Source organism: Salmo trutta, chromosome 23 (genome assembly GCF_901001165.1).
Source record: "Salmo trutta chromosome 23, fSalTru1.1, whole genome shotgun sequence".
In the NCBI taxonomy this organism is placed as follows: Eukaryota; Metazoa; Chordata; class Actinopteri; order Salmoniformes; family Salmonidae; genus Salmo; species Salmo trutta.
The window spans coordinates 28,235,747-28,249,716 of record NC_042979.1 but is presented as its reverse complement, the minus strand read 5'-3'; positions in this window follow the sequence as shown (position 1 = coordinate 28,249,716).

The window sequence follows — 13,970 nt, the reverse complement described above, 5'->3', positions numbered from 1 at the left end:
TTGTTATAGTAAATCTGAGTTTGGTGAGTACCAAACTTGGTGGGTGTCAAAATAGCTAGCCATGATGGCCGGGCTATCTACTCAGAATATTGCAAAATGTGCTTTCACCGAAAAGCTATTTTAAAATCGGACACCGCGATTGCATAAAGGAGTTCTGTATCTATAATTCTTAAAATAATTGTTATGTTTTTTGTGAACGTTTATCGTGAGTAATTTAGTAAATTCACCGGAAGTGTTCGGTGGGAATGCTAGTTCTGAACGTCACATGCTAATGTAAAAAGCTGGTTTTTGATATAAATATGAACTTGATTGAACAAAACATGCATGTATTGTATAACATAATGTCCTAGGAGTGTCATCTGATGAAGATCATCAAAGGTTAGTGCTGCATTTAGCTGTGGTTTTGTTTTTTGTGACATTATATGCTAGCTTGAAAAATGGGTGTGTGATTATTTCTGGCTGGGTACTCTCCTGACATAATCTAATGTTTTGCTTTCGCTGTAAAGCCTTTTTGAAATCAGACAGTGTGGTTAGATAAAGGAGAGTCTTGTCTTTAAAATGGTGTAAAAGAGTCATATGTTTGAAAAATGGAAGTTTTCGGATTTTCGAGGAGTTTGTATTTCGCGCCACGCCTATCATTGGATATTGGAGCAGGTGTTCCGCTAGCGGAACGTCTAGATGTAAGAGGTTATAGCGTGTCTACATTGAGTTGAGTCATGACATAATCACATAAAGCCTTCTGATTCATGTTTATTGGTAGCTGCGTTTGAATAGTGAATAGAATTGTATATAGGCCGATATTACAAAGGTAATCGGTAATTGCTGTGGAGAGTTGTTAGTTACTCATGGTATTATTATTATTTTAAAATCTGAATCACTGATTTTGCCTCTTGTTTCATCCTAGATATATCCCAGTCATGAGCAGAGGGGCCCAAACAGCCACATCTGAAGTTTTTCCCTCTGACCCTTCAGGGGGATAGACGACGGGGCTTCACGAAAGAGTGGTAGAGTATGCATAAATGGCTGGAATACTCTCCGAGTAAAGACCCTGCTTACTGCTATGCCTGCCGGCACTTCAGTCTCACCTCCTCAGATGATTCAGTGTTTACATCTGAAGAGGGGTTCAGAAATTGGATAAAAGCAACTTACAAAGATGGGGGATTTGTAGGTCATGCCAAATCAGAATCACATACTAATGCTATGTTAGCATGGGCAGAATATGAAAAGTTGACTGCAAGCAAATGCTCTCTCTCAGCCTCCATAAGTTCCTCACAGCTATGCAAAACATTGCACAGAAAGCACAAAGAAACAGGTCAGAATAAAGGAAATTTCCTCTCCATTATGGAAGTGCTAGCCAAGCATGATCACACAGTCAAAAGAAAAATGACAAGTCAAAGAAATGCAACATACCTGGGGCATAGTACACAAAACAAAATAATTGATTGACTGGCTGAAATGGTCCACACCTCAATAATTAGTGAAGTTGCACAAAGTGAGGCTTTCAGCATTATGGTCAATGAGACCAAAGACATTAGCAAGAAGGAACAGATGTCCTCTGTAATTCGATACTATGGCAATGGGTCAATATGTAAACATTTCCTCACCTTTGAAGAAGCAGAGCGCCTGGATGCTGCAGCACTTCACAGAAGATTTGACAAATACTGCAGAAGTATGGCCTTGGCTACAGAAACCACCTAGTAGGGCAAGCATATGATGGTGCCTTTGTCATGAGTGGAAAGAACACAGGTGTGCAAGCACGCATTAAATCAGAGGCCTCATTAGCTTTTTATGTTCACTGCAATGCACATTGCTTAAATTTAGTATTAGTTGACCGTGTGAAATGCATCCCTGAAGCCTATTGTTTCTTTACTCTTTTGCAAAAACTGTATGCCTTTGTGTCAGGGTCATATGTGCACCAAAGGTGGCTAGAGATAGAGGGCGATGTTTCAAATCAAATCAAAGTTTATTTGTCACGTGCGCCGAATACAACTGGTGTAGACTTTACAGTGAAATGCTTACTTACAGGCTCTAACCAATAGTGCAAAAAAGGTATTAGGTGAATAATAGGTAGGTAAAGAAATAAAACAACAGTAAAAAGACAGGCTATATACAGTAGCAAGGCTATATACAGACACCGGTTAGTCAGGCTGATTGAGGTAGTATGTACATGTAGATATGGTTAAAGTGACTATGCATATATGATTAACAGAGAGTAGCAGTAGCGTAAAAGAGGGGTTGGCGGGTGGCGGGACACAATGCAGATAGCCCGGTTAGCCAATGTGCGGGAGCACTGGTTGATCGGCCCAATTGAGGTAGTATGTACATGAATGTATAGTTAAAGTGACTATGCATACATGATAAACAGAGAGTAGCAGCAGCGTGAAAAAGAGGGGTTGGGGGGCACACAATGCAAATAGTCCGGGTAGCCATTTGATTACCTGTTCAGGAGTCTTATGGGTTGGGGGTAAAAACTATTGAGAAGCCTTTTTGTCCTAGACTTGGCACTCCGGTACTGCTTGCCATGCAACTCTCTCAGGGGGCCCCGAGAGAGTTACAAAGACTGATAGAGACACGGTGGGCATGGAGGTACAATGCTTGCAAGACAGTGAGGGACAGACTGCCAGCCATCATACGTCTACTGAAAGAAATATCTGAAGAGAGAAATGGTGACAGAGCTGTAGAGGCAAGAGGTCTATTAGCCCAAATAGATCTCCAGTTTGTTGGCCTCCTTGTAACATTCACCAATGTTTTTGGTGAGATAAAACATCTGTCAGATTTTTACAGTCCCTACAACTCAATTTGGGAACGGCTGTTACCCTTGTTGATTCTCTTGTTGACACATTGAACAGTTATAGAGAGGGATCTCTCTTTAATGAGATTTGGGACAATACTGTGACCTTTGCCGAGCAATGCATCATCGGTGTTGCACCTCCAGGCCGTCCAGGGTGTCAGATCACACCAAGCTCTAAGCTTGAAGGGTATTACATTTCCACTCCAATAGTTCAAAGACAGGTCAACACAGGTCATTTCGGGCAGGTTCATTCATTCCAATTGGTGATGTGCTTCTCTCTGAGGTGAAGAGAAGATTTTCTAAAGAAAATGTTGTCATAATGCAAGGGATACAAGCCTTGAATCCCTACAGTCACACATTTTGTGAGGAAAAAAATGTAGTGTTTCCATTTGCCCCACAATACAACTGCAGCACTGAGGATCTAGAATATGAGATCCCTCAGCTTAAGCGAATTCTTGATAGTAAGCAAACTAGTGGCTTGGAAACACCAACCAGTTTAATAGAGCTCACAGTCTTCCTTGAGCCATGTAGGGAGGTGTTCCACAAGATCTTTAAACTTTCCTAAATTGCACTTGCGTTACCTGTGAGCACTGCAGCATGTGAGCAAAGATTTTCTGTGCTAAAGTTAATCCAGACTGTCTTAAGAAATACAATGAGTGATGAGCAATTGAGTAATTTGGGGTTGTTAAGTGTAGAGTCAAGAAGGGCTAGGGCCATAAATCTTGATGACTTTGTGGATTTGTTTGCCAAAAGACACAGCAACATGCGGATAAAGCTGTATTGAAAATAGTGTATCCTAATAAAGCAGGGATATGAATAGGTTGTGAGTAGGCTATAGTAAAATATACATTGTCCATGATGATGCTTTTTTTGTTTTGTTTTTCATTTTTGGACATTTAATATCTTTGTTTACAAAAAGACACATCAACAGCCGAATAAAGCTGTATAAAATAGTTGGAGGCCTCTGTGTGGTGTTTTTAAACTTGAGTAGGCTTGTTCCCAGTAAATGTTTTGTTCCTTACAATCAATGTACTCCTTCAAATTAAAGCTGTATATTTGTCTTTTTAAGGAAAAGGACAACTAGCCTATTTGAAGAACAATGAATCCCCTAACACATGTATATTCAGATACATAACACATTAAAACAGGATTGTTGTGGAACTCCAGATGTTAACTGTAGTGGTATTAGTCTATGCACATCAGATAATTAGTAACATTAACTGTAAAATAAGAAACCAAAGTATATCAGTATGCGATTCCTTAACTGTCATATTGACATAGTTTTCAACTAGCCTATATACTACAACAGCCTAATAGAATTCCTGAAATTCAGTTATGGCTTTTGGTTTTGGTGTGCCACCCCAAGATTTCAGTGGCCCCATCTGGCCACCCCTATGAAAAATGTCTAGTGGCGCCACTGGCTGTAGGTCTGGATGTTGCCCTCAGACACTGATCTAAGGTCAGTTTTGTATATTTCCACTAAGGCTTCAAGTTAGAATTTGGGGAAGATATAAGCTGATCCTAGAGCTGTGCCTATAGGGGCAACTACACTACCACTTGCAGAAAAACGGATGTGCAAGTGTGTCTCCTTGACAAGCACAGGCCTAAGGAAATGTACAGCTCAGCACTGCAGTAGAGTAGGCCTACCAGCATGTGTAGTGGGTAGGCTAGTAAATAGTGGGATAACCTTTTAGTGGAATAGAGTGTATCAAGAACATTTCCCCACAAACCACATTTCCATCCACAGTTTTTTTTACGTGTAAAGTCATACCATATAAAAACGTCACAACAGCTTTAACAGGACGTTTCTGTACATTTTCTAAATGCCCACAGATAATTCCTTTAATCGACATGTTGGAATCTTTTAGTGTAAGTAAAATGAATTATGCGAGATGGCAGTGGACAAGCCTTTATGCACAAATAATGATATAATAACCATCATATGGAAGTTAACTTGGAGTCACACGATGATATGGTGTGTGGTCCTCCCACTACGACTAGGGAAACCATGCAGTTTATTAGACTACAAGTGAAATAATTTATGATGAACTTTACAGAGTGGTGAAAGTCCACGGTAGCGAGATAAAGACAGTTTCAGGTTGGATAATCAACGTATATTCGCCTGTAGTTTTCCTTACGTCCACCAACAGCAGTTAGGGACTGTCAACATATTGACAAATCTAATTTTTCAAATTTCAATAGCTCTTTAACCATTACTCCTAAAACTTTGAAAACTGGTTGGAGCTAACCCGATGGCATACACACACATTGCACACATCTCGCACTATTTTAAATGATTTATTTACATTTTGAATTTCAATAGCTCTTTGGTCATATGACCTACTGACTTCAAACTAGGTTCAGAATGTAGACTCAGTGGGCCTACACATTGCACACCCTTAAGTTTGTCCATTTTCATCTCACACGTTTTACATGAATTTTTCAAACGTTGAGATTTCAATAGCTCCTTGGGAATGTGACCTACTGACTTCAAACAAGGTTCAGAATGTCCACTGACTACCCTTCTATATTGCACACCTTTTAGTTTGTCCATTTTCATCTCACATGATTTTACATTAATTTGTAAAACATTCTAATTTCAATAGCTCCTTGGTCATATGACATACTGACTTCAAAGAAGGTTCAGAATGTACACTCAGTGGGCCTACACACTGCACACCCTTAAGTTTGTCCATTTTCATCTCAAGATCTTACATGCATTTTTCAAACGTTCAAATTTCAATAGCTCCTTGGTCATGTGACCTACTGACTTCAAACAAGGTTCAGAGTGTCCACTGAGCATCAGTGTCCGCAGAGTGTCCACTGATGCTGCTACCACCATGCTTCACCATAGGGATGGTGCCAGGTTTCCTCCAGATGTGACGCTTGGCATTCAGGCCAAAGAGTTCAATTTTGGTTTCATCAGACCAGATAATCTTGTTTCTCATGGTCTGAGAGTTCTTTAGGTGCCTTTTGGCAAACTCCAAGCGGGCTGTCATGTGCTTTTTACTGAGGAGTGGATTCCCTCTGGCCACTCTACCATAAAGGCCTGATTGGTAGAGTACTGCAGAGATGGGAGAGCTTTCCCGAAGGACAACCATCTCCACAGAGGAACTCTGGAGCTTTGTCAGAGTGAGCATCAGGTTCTTGGTCACCTCACTGACCAAGGCTCTTCTCCCCCGATTACTCAGATTGGCCGGGGCGACCAGCTCTATGAAGTCTTCTTCCATTTAAGAATGATGGAGGCCACTGTGTTCTTCAGGGCCTTCAATGCTACAGAAATGTTTTGGTACCCTTCCCCATTTCTGTGCCTCGACACAATCCTACCTCAGAGCCCTACGGACAATTATTTCGACTTCATGGCTTGGTTTTTGTCTGACATAACCTGTCAACTGTGGGACCTTATACAGACAGGTGTTTTCCTTTCTAAATCATGTCCAATCAATTGCTTTTACCACAGGTGGATTCCAATCAAGTTGTAGAAACATCTCAAGGATGGTCATTGCACTTGAGCTCAATTTCGAGTCTCATTGCAAAGGGTCTGCATACTTATGTAAATAAGTTATTTGTTTTTTTATTTGTAATACATTTGAAAACATTTCTAAAAACCTGTTTTCACTTTGTCATTATGGGAAATTGTGTGTAGATTGATGAGGAAAACAATTTAATACATTTTAGAATAAGGCTGTAACGTAACAAAATGTGGAAAGGAAAGGGGTCTGAATACTTTCCGAACGCAATGTACAATAATCGCCAGACAACAACAAGACTTTGTTCCAGTCCACTTGTCCCAATGCTGAATTCCAGTATATTCTAGCAGAGGGAATAGTAACAACTTGACATAGTTTTCTTACATGTTATTACATTTATAGTTTAAAATGTCAATTCCTTCTAGCTGAATTGAGGCTACAAAATCCTCAACAGTTACACTTGGAGTATTGTTATATTCTCCTAAAAGAAGAACAGCACCTTTAGGGACAGCTCTAACAACTAAACTCAGCAAAAAAAAGAAATGTCCTCTCACTGTCAACTGTGTAAATATTTGTATGAACATAAGATTCAACAACAGACATAAACTGAACAAGTTCCACAGACATGTGACTAACAGAAATTGAATAATGTGTCCCTGAATAAAGGGGGGGGGGTCAAATCAAAAGTAACAGTCAGTATCTGGTGTGGCCACCAGCTGCATTAAATACTGGAGTGCATCTCCTCCTCATGGACTGCACCAGATTTGCCAGTTCTTGCTGTGAGATGTTACCCCACTCTTCCAGCAAGTTCCCGGACATTTCTGAGGGGAATGGCCCTAGCCCTCACCCTCCGATCCAACAGGTCCCAGATGTGCTCAATGGGATTGAGATCCGGGCTTTTTGCTGGCCATGGCAGAACACTGACATTTCTGTCTTGCAGGAAATCACGCACAGAATGAGCAGTATGGCTCGTGGCATTGTCATGCTGGAGGGTAATGTCAGGATGAGCCTGCAGGAAGGGTACCACATGAGGGAGGAGGATGTCTTCCCTGTAACGTACAACGTTGAGAGTGCCTGCAACCCTCCACCTCCAAATCGATCCCGCTCCAGAGTACAGGCCTCGGTGTAACGCTCATTCCTTTGACGATAAACGCAAATCCGACCATCACCCCTGGTGAGACAAAACTGCGACTTGTCAGTGAAGAGCACTTTTTGCCAGTCCTGTCTGGTCCAGCGACGATAGGTTTGTGCCCATAGGCGACGTTGTTGCCGGTGATGTCCGGTGAGGAACTGCCTTACAACAGGCCTACAAGCCCTCAGTCCAGCCTCTCTCAGCCTATTGTGGACAGTCTGAGCACTGATGGAGGGATTGTGCGTTCCTGGTGTAACTCGGGCAGTTGTTGTTGCCATCCTGTACCTGTCCCGCAGGTGTGATGTTCAGATGTACCGATCCTGTGCAGGTGTTGTTACACGTGGTCTGCCACTGCGCGGACGATCAGCTGTCCGTCCTGTCTCCCTGTAGCGCTGTCTTAGGCGTCTCGCAGTACGGACATTGCAATTTATTGGCCACATCTGCAGTCCTCATGCCTCCTTGCAGCATGCCTAAGGCACGTTCACGCAGATGAGCAGGGACCTTGGGCATCTTTCTTTTGGTGTTTTTCAGTCAGTAGAGAGGCCTCTTTAGTGTCCTAAGTTTTCATAACTGTGACCTTAATTGCCTACTGTCTGTATGCTGTTAGTGTCTTTACGACCGTTCCACAGGTACATGTTCATTAATTGTTTATGTTTCATTGAACAAGCAAGGGAAACAGTGTTTAAACCCTTTACAATGAAGATCTGTGAAGTTATTTGGATTTTTACGAATTATCTTTGAAAGACAGGCTCCTCAAAAATGGATGTTTCTTTTTTTCTGAGTTTATTTGAAACTCAGGAGTGAATGTAACATCATGTGTTGTCATGAATTCTGAAGAATCATATAGTCCATCATTATTCAATAATTATTAATCCCAGATAATGCTGTTGTCAAACCAGTTCTGAAAAAACAAGGACTTGTTTTTGTATTTTATGTCTTTATTATTCCAGATTGTATATCTATATGGGGAAAAGTTATGTTTGTACATAAGGTTCCAAGTTAGAAGTACTTGATTATGAAAGTTAGCAAGCTTAATAGGTCCCTTACCCACATCAAAGTTGTATTTGATTAAGAACCATCAATCTGTTGGAATATTAAATTAGGGATTATATTTCAAGTGCAATGCTTATTTCTTAAATAGTTTTGTATCCATTTGATTTTAAAGATTATATTATAGGTTTTAAAATCCAGAGCATTTAGCTCTCCCTCACCTTGGGTGCTACATTTGACCACTTTTCTTTAAAAAAAATGGTTTATTCCTCCATATGAAGTTAAATAATTTAGTATCAGCCATTTTAGTTACTGACAGAGGAACATCCAAATCACATCTGGCATACAAACTGGTAGCTTGAGAGAGTGGTGTGTGTTGCATCAGGTTCAGGTGCTTTTCTCTTGCTCTGATTGTCTTTGTTCAGGTGGAACAGAGGAATGAAATGAAGCAGAATGGTGGTGATGGGGGGATGGGACGTGGAAGACAGAAAGTAACATCTGACCTATTGTCTTAAAATCATAATGGAAATAAATCTAAATGGAAAAAGATCATCTAAATGAAAAGGTTTTGATGTAGAATTAATTTGGTCAACTACCTGAAATTATGAGACACAAAATTGATGAATGCATGGATAAACATGTATTATTCAATATTTCGGCGATTCACAATGCCTCTGCATCCATTATTTATATTTCTTCCATTCATTTTAAAGAAACTAGATGGTAACTTTACAAGTAAAGTTGTGGGGTTTGCTAAAGCTCTTTTTTAAAAGTATTTTAGTGGTAATGGAAGTGGTAATTTACTATTCAAAGAAAAGCAGTTACATTTAGTAAAATAATTGGTCTCATTACTCTGATATAGTAGTCCATCAACCGTATTACTTGTTCAGTGTAAATTAGGTTTGATTTTAGTTGAATGATGATGTAATGATTAGAGTTGTAGGTTTTTATTTGGGGAGATAAATATGGTGGATCTAGTGATGACAGCTCTCAAAATATTTTTTTGTGGTCAGTATATGTGGTCAGTAATTGTGTGGTTGAGGTCAGTAGTTGTGTGATTGTGGTCAGTTGGTTAGGTCAGTAGTTGTGCTTGTGGTCAGTAGTTGTAGTCAGTAGCCGTGGTTATTAATGGTCAGTAGGTGTGGTCAGTTGTGGCCAGTAGTTGTGTGGTTGTGGTCAGTTGTGGCCAGTAGTTGTGTGGTTGTGGTCAGTTGTGGCCAGTAGTTGTGTGGTTGTGGTCAGTTGGTTAGGTCAGTGGTTGTGATCAGTACTTGTATAGTTGTGGTCAGTAGGTTAGGTCAGTAGTTGTGTTCAGTATTTGTGTGCTTGTGGTCAGTAGTTGTAGTCAGTAGCCATGGTTATTAATGGTCAGTAGGTGTGGTAAGTTGTGGTCAGTAGTTGTAGTCAGTAGTTGTGTGGTTGTGGTCAGTTCTGGCCAGTAGTTGTGTAGTTGTGGTCAGTAGTTGTGTGGCTCAGTAGTTGTGGTCAGCAGTTGTGATTGTGGTCAGGTCAGTAGTTGTGGTCAGTACTTGTATAGTTGTGGTCAGTAGGTTAGGTCAGTAGTTGTGTGGTTGTGGTCAGTTCTGGCCAGTAGTTGTGTAGTTGTGGTCAGTAGTTGTATGATTGTAGTCAGTGGTTGTGGTCAGGGGTTGTGGTCAGGGTCTGTAGTTGTTGTGGTCAGTAATTGTTGTGTGGTTGTGGTCAGTAGTTGTGTGGCTCAGTAGTTGTGGTCAGCAGTTGTGATTGTGGTCAGGTCAGTAGTTGTGGTCAGTACTTGTATAGTTGTGGTCAGTAGGTTAGGTCAGTAGTTGTGTGGTTGTGGTCAGTAGGCTAGGTCAGTAGTTGTGTAGTTGTGTTCAGTATTTGTGTGCTTGTGGTCAGTAGTTGTAGTCAGTAGCTGTGGTTATTAATGGTCAGTAGGTGTGGTAAGTTGTGGTCAGTAGTTGTGGCCAGTAGTTGTGTGGTTGTGGTCAGTAGTTGTATGATTGTGGTCAGGGGTTGTGTTGATGTGGTCATTAGTTGTATGATTGTGGTCAGTAGTTGTGTTGATGTGGTCAGTAGTTGTGTTGATGTGGTCAGTAGTTGTGTTGATGTGGTCAGTAGTTGTGTTGATGTGGTCAGTAGTTGTATGATTGTGGTCGGGGGTTGTGGTCAGGGTCTGTAGTTGTGTTGTTGTGGTCAGTAATTTTTGTCAGTAGTTTTGTGGTCAGCAGTTGTGTTGTTGTCAGTAGTTGTGGTCAATGTCTAAACTACAGTTGAGTGTGAAAAGTGAAAGAAGTGCGAGGAGAAGCGGTCTGATTAAATATGAAGCGAGTGAACAGACACAGCTTCGCTCTACCCAATCAGAGCAGCAGGATCAACATACAGCCCACCCTTTTCTTTAGACAGGCAAACTAGCAAGTTGAGTTATTTAGAGCATGCTCTTAAGACGAAGCTAATGAGTGTTATAAATCTAATCTTTATCAATCTAGGTCGTCCAGACCAGGAAATTATTTGAAATCTTAGCGCTAGCTGTTCGTCTGAAACAGATCCACAAATCATGGGAATTTGTCACCCTATGAAGAGTTGTCTCCCTCCAGTTAAGGTGTTGCTAAACAAAGGGTGGCTACTTTGAAGAATCTAAAATATATTTTGATTTGTTTAACACTTTTTTGGTTACTGCATGATTCCATGTGTTACCTCCAAGCGTTTATTCAAGTTGGATAATCTTTGGATGCCGACAGCAGTTGCACCATTGGAAGACATAGCTTGGACTGTAGCCTATAAAAGCCTATTCCTGCTCTTTTCCCGCGATCCTTCAAACACATTTGGTGTGTCGTCATAGTGGTCTCTGACTTGTGGTCAGACTCGTTCAGGTGGCACAAACTTAAACTTGCTCCTTTTTTCAATGCTGATTTGAATGTCATTGACAAAACAGAGAAGTGTCAAAGATTTGTTTTCGTTTTCTTGTAATCCCTTACATGTAACGGAATACATGGAATCCGTTACCCCCCAACCCTGGGTGTTGGTACTCAGCTCTGGTGAGCTCCTGCCCAAATCAAGCACTGCTTCTTATCCCTTGTGCAAATGGCCTACAGCTGTGGCTGTGGCTGTCCCAGACTCATTTGTGCTGAGGGCCCGGAATATTTTATACAATATTGAAAATTCGCTAGCACAAGCTATGTGCTGGACCCATGTTAGGGAAGTGCTCAAAATTTCCGTTTCATAAAAAGTTACGGGAAAAGTTATTGCAGTTACTAAAACAGAAAACTTTTCATCTGAATAATATATTTTTGTTCTGCATACAGATATGATGTTTTGTCTACATTGTTGCAAAGTGGTCAAAGTAGCTGATTTGTGTCAAAAGTTGCATTTACAGTAAGTAGGATGCCGGAAGTGATATCACAATACGTCCTTTTAGAATCTTAAGGAAATGCAATGAAAGTGAATGAAGATGGACATAAAGGACAAAGTTTAATAGTTTACAAAAGTATAAAAGATATCAAAAAGTTGTACACAAACACTATTCCAGACCAATCTGTATGTTTTAAAGTTTGAATGATGTTTCTAGCTTAAACGGTTTAGGAGTAGTAGCGTTGAGAAGAAGTAGTATAACGAAGATATAGAATTGGACATTAATAATAAGTCAGAAGTATGTTGATTTAAAGTTGGGACTCTTGCTTAGCAAGCCCTATTAATTAAACCACAAACAATACAAGATCACAAACAATTAGATTTATTTATTTGAAACATTTACCATACATTTTTTTGTAATGTTCTGTAACTTTATGGCACAAATACCTTTTTAAAGATTTTTTTATTTTTATTATGTTATCCTCCAGAACAAATAAGTCCCATTTAGTAAATGCAATACTTGTTGGTACTAAATAGGTATGTAGCGCCACCTGCTGTATGTAATGCAACATGCAGGACTGTGACAAAGTGCTGTAAATGTACTTGACTTGAAGTATGTATAATTCACACCAATAGGGGGCATCACAGCACTACTTACTCTACATTAGCACCCCTAATTTGAGAAATCAAAAAGCTCTTCCATTTCTGATTCCATGGATTATACATTCATCAAATTGACATTTCAGTAATAATGAGTATGAGCTAAAAAGTTATTGTAGTGATAATATATTGTGCATGGTGTTTCTATACAACATTGACAATGTGCATAGGCTATACATTTCACATTGCTGAGTAAATGTCTCTACATATAAACAATGGTGACAAAATAAACAAAACAATAATTCTACACTACAGGCATAGAAGTGACCTCACTCAGCTTCCGTAGAAAAGCATTTCCTTGTATTGTTCACTGTGAGCGTTTAAGAAATGGTACAATACATGATTGAACAAAGAGTATTTTGTTATTAGGTAAATCCACTTGAATTCAATAACTTTTTGATTTGAATGAAAACTTCCATACATATTTTCTCAGTGCTCAGAAAATAACTTTTTGGAACTGAATGCCAAAACATTAAAGATATAAAGGTGCTCAAAGTTGACTGTTTTGCAAACCCCACCATACAATGAGACATCCATATCTTTATCACTGGAAAAGATAAACAGTTGAGATGTATATCATTTAAAAGCTTACAAACAGGGTTGTCAAACAATTTTTTAATACAATGTAATTTTTTTACCTTAAACGTAAATTCTAAAAGATTGTGAACTCCATTTTTTTCAATTTTTGCTTAGAACCTAAATTTACATCTGAGGTTTTTGTGTTGTGCGCGCCATCGGTTGAGACGCAACATGCTCTTGAATACCGGGTGAGTGTCGTGTTTTGGCGATAAATGTACTAATATGGGAATCAGATGGAAATTTTAATTTGCAAATGTTACCACTAAAATGGTTGGAGGTCCACACATTTAAGAATGCTGACTTGATTGGGAATATCTGTTGTTTTAAATTGTACTGTCATTCCTCCATAGGAAATCTATTGAAATATAGATAATAGAATAGACATCTGTGGTAGTAATTAGAAGTTCAAATTTCAATGGTGTACCAGTAAAATGGCATTGGTCTGAAGGGATACAGTAGGTCCCTTCTATGAATTCTACTTCAATTATTTGAAAATGACACCCACCGTGTATTCAAGAACATGCACGAATATGAAAAATATCAGAGTTTGAGTTTAGATAATTGACATTAAAGGTTAAGAAATTACCATTTTTGTTTTGGCATTCAGGTCCAAAAAGTAACTTTCTGATCACTTCTTCCATTGGCAAACAAATATGGAAAGTTTTGTTTAAATTAAAAGTGATGCTGTCAAAAAGGGATTGAATTGAAATGGATTGACCCTTTTCACAGACCATCAAACTTAATAGAAATGGCTTTGGAGACTTTAAACCTGCTTCAATAAACCAACTTCAACGGAAATATATTTAAGATAAAGATTTAAGATGTAATAGAAAAAAAAGAAAATGATCCATTGCAGTTTATTTTTCTCTTACCCTAAATGTATCTTCTTGGTAGTTGGGTGCAGGTCAGAAACAGCTTTGGTCCATGTCAATCAGACCAGCAGCTTCTTGCATGGTCTGAAACAAGGGAAATGTACAATATACATACACAGTGTACAAAACAGTAGAAACACCTG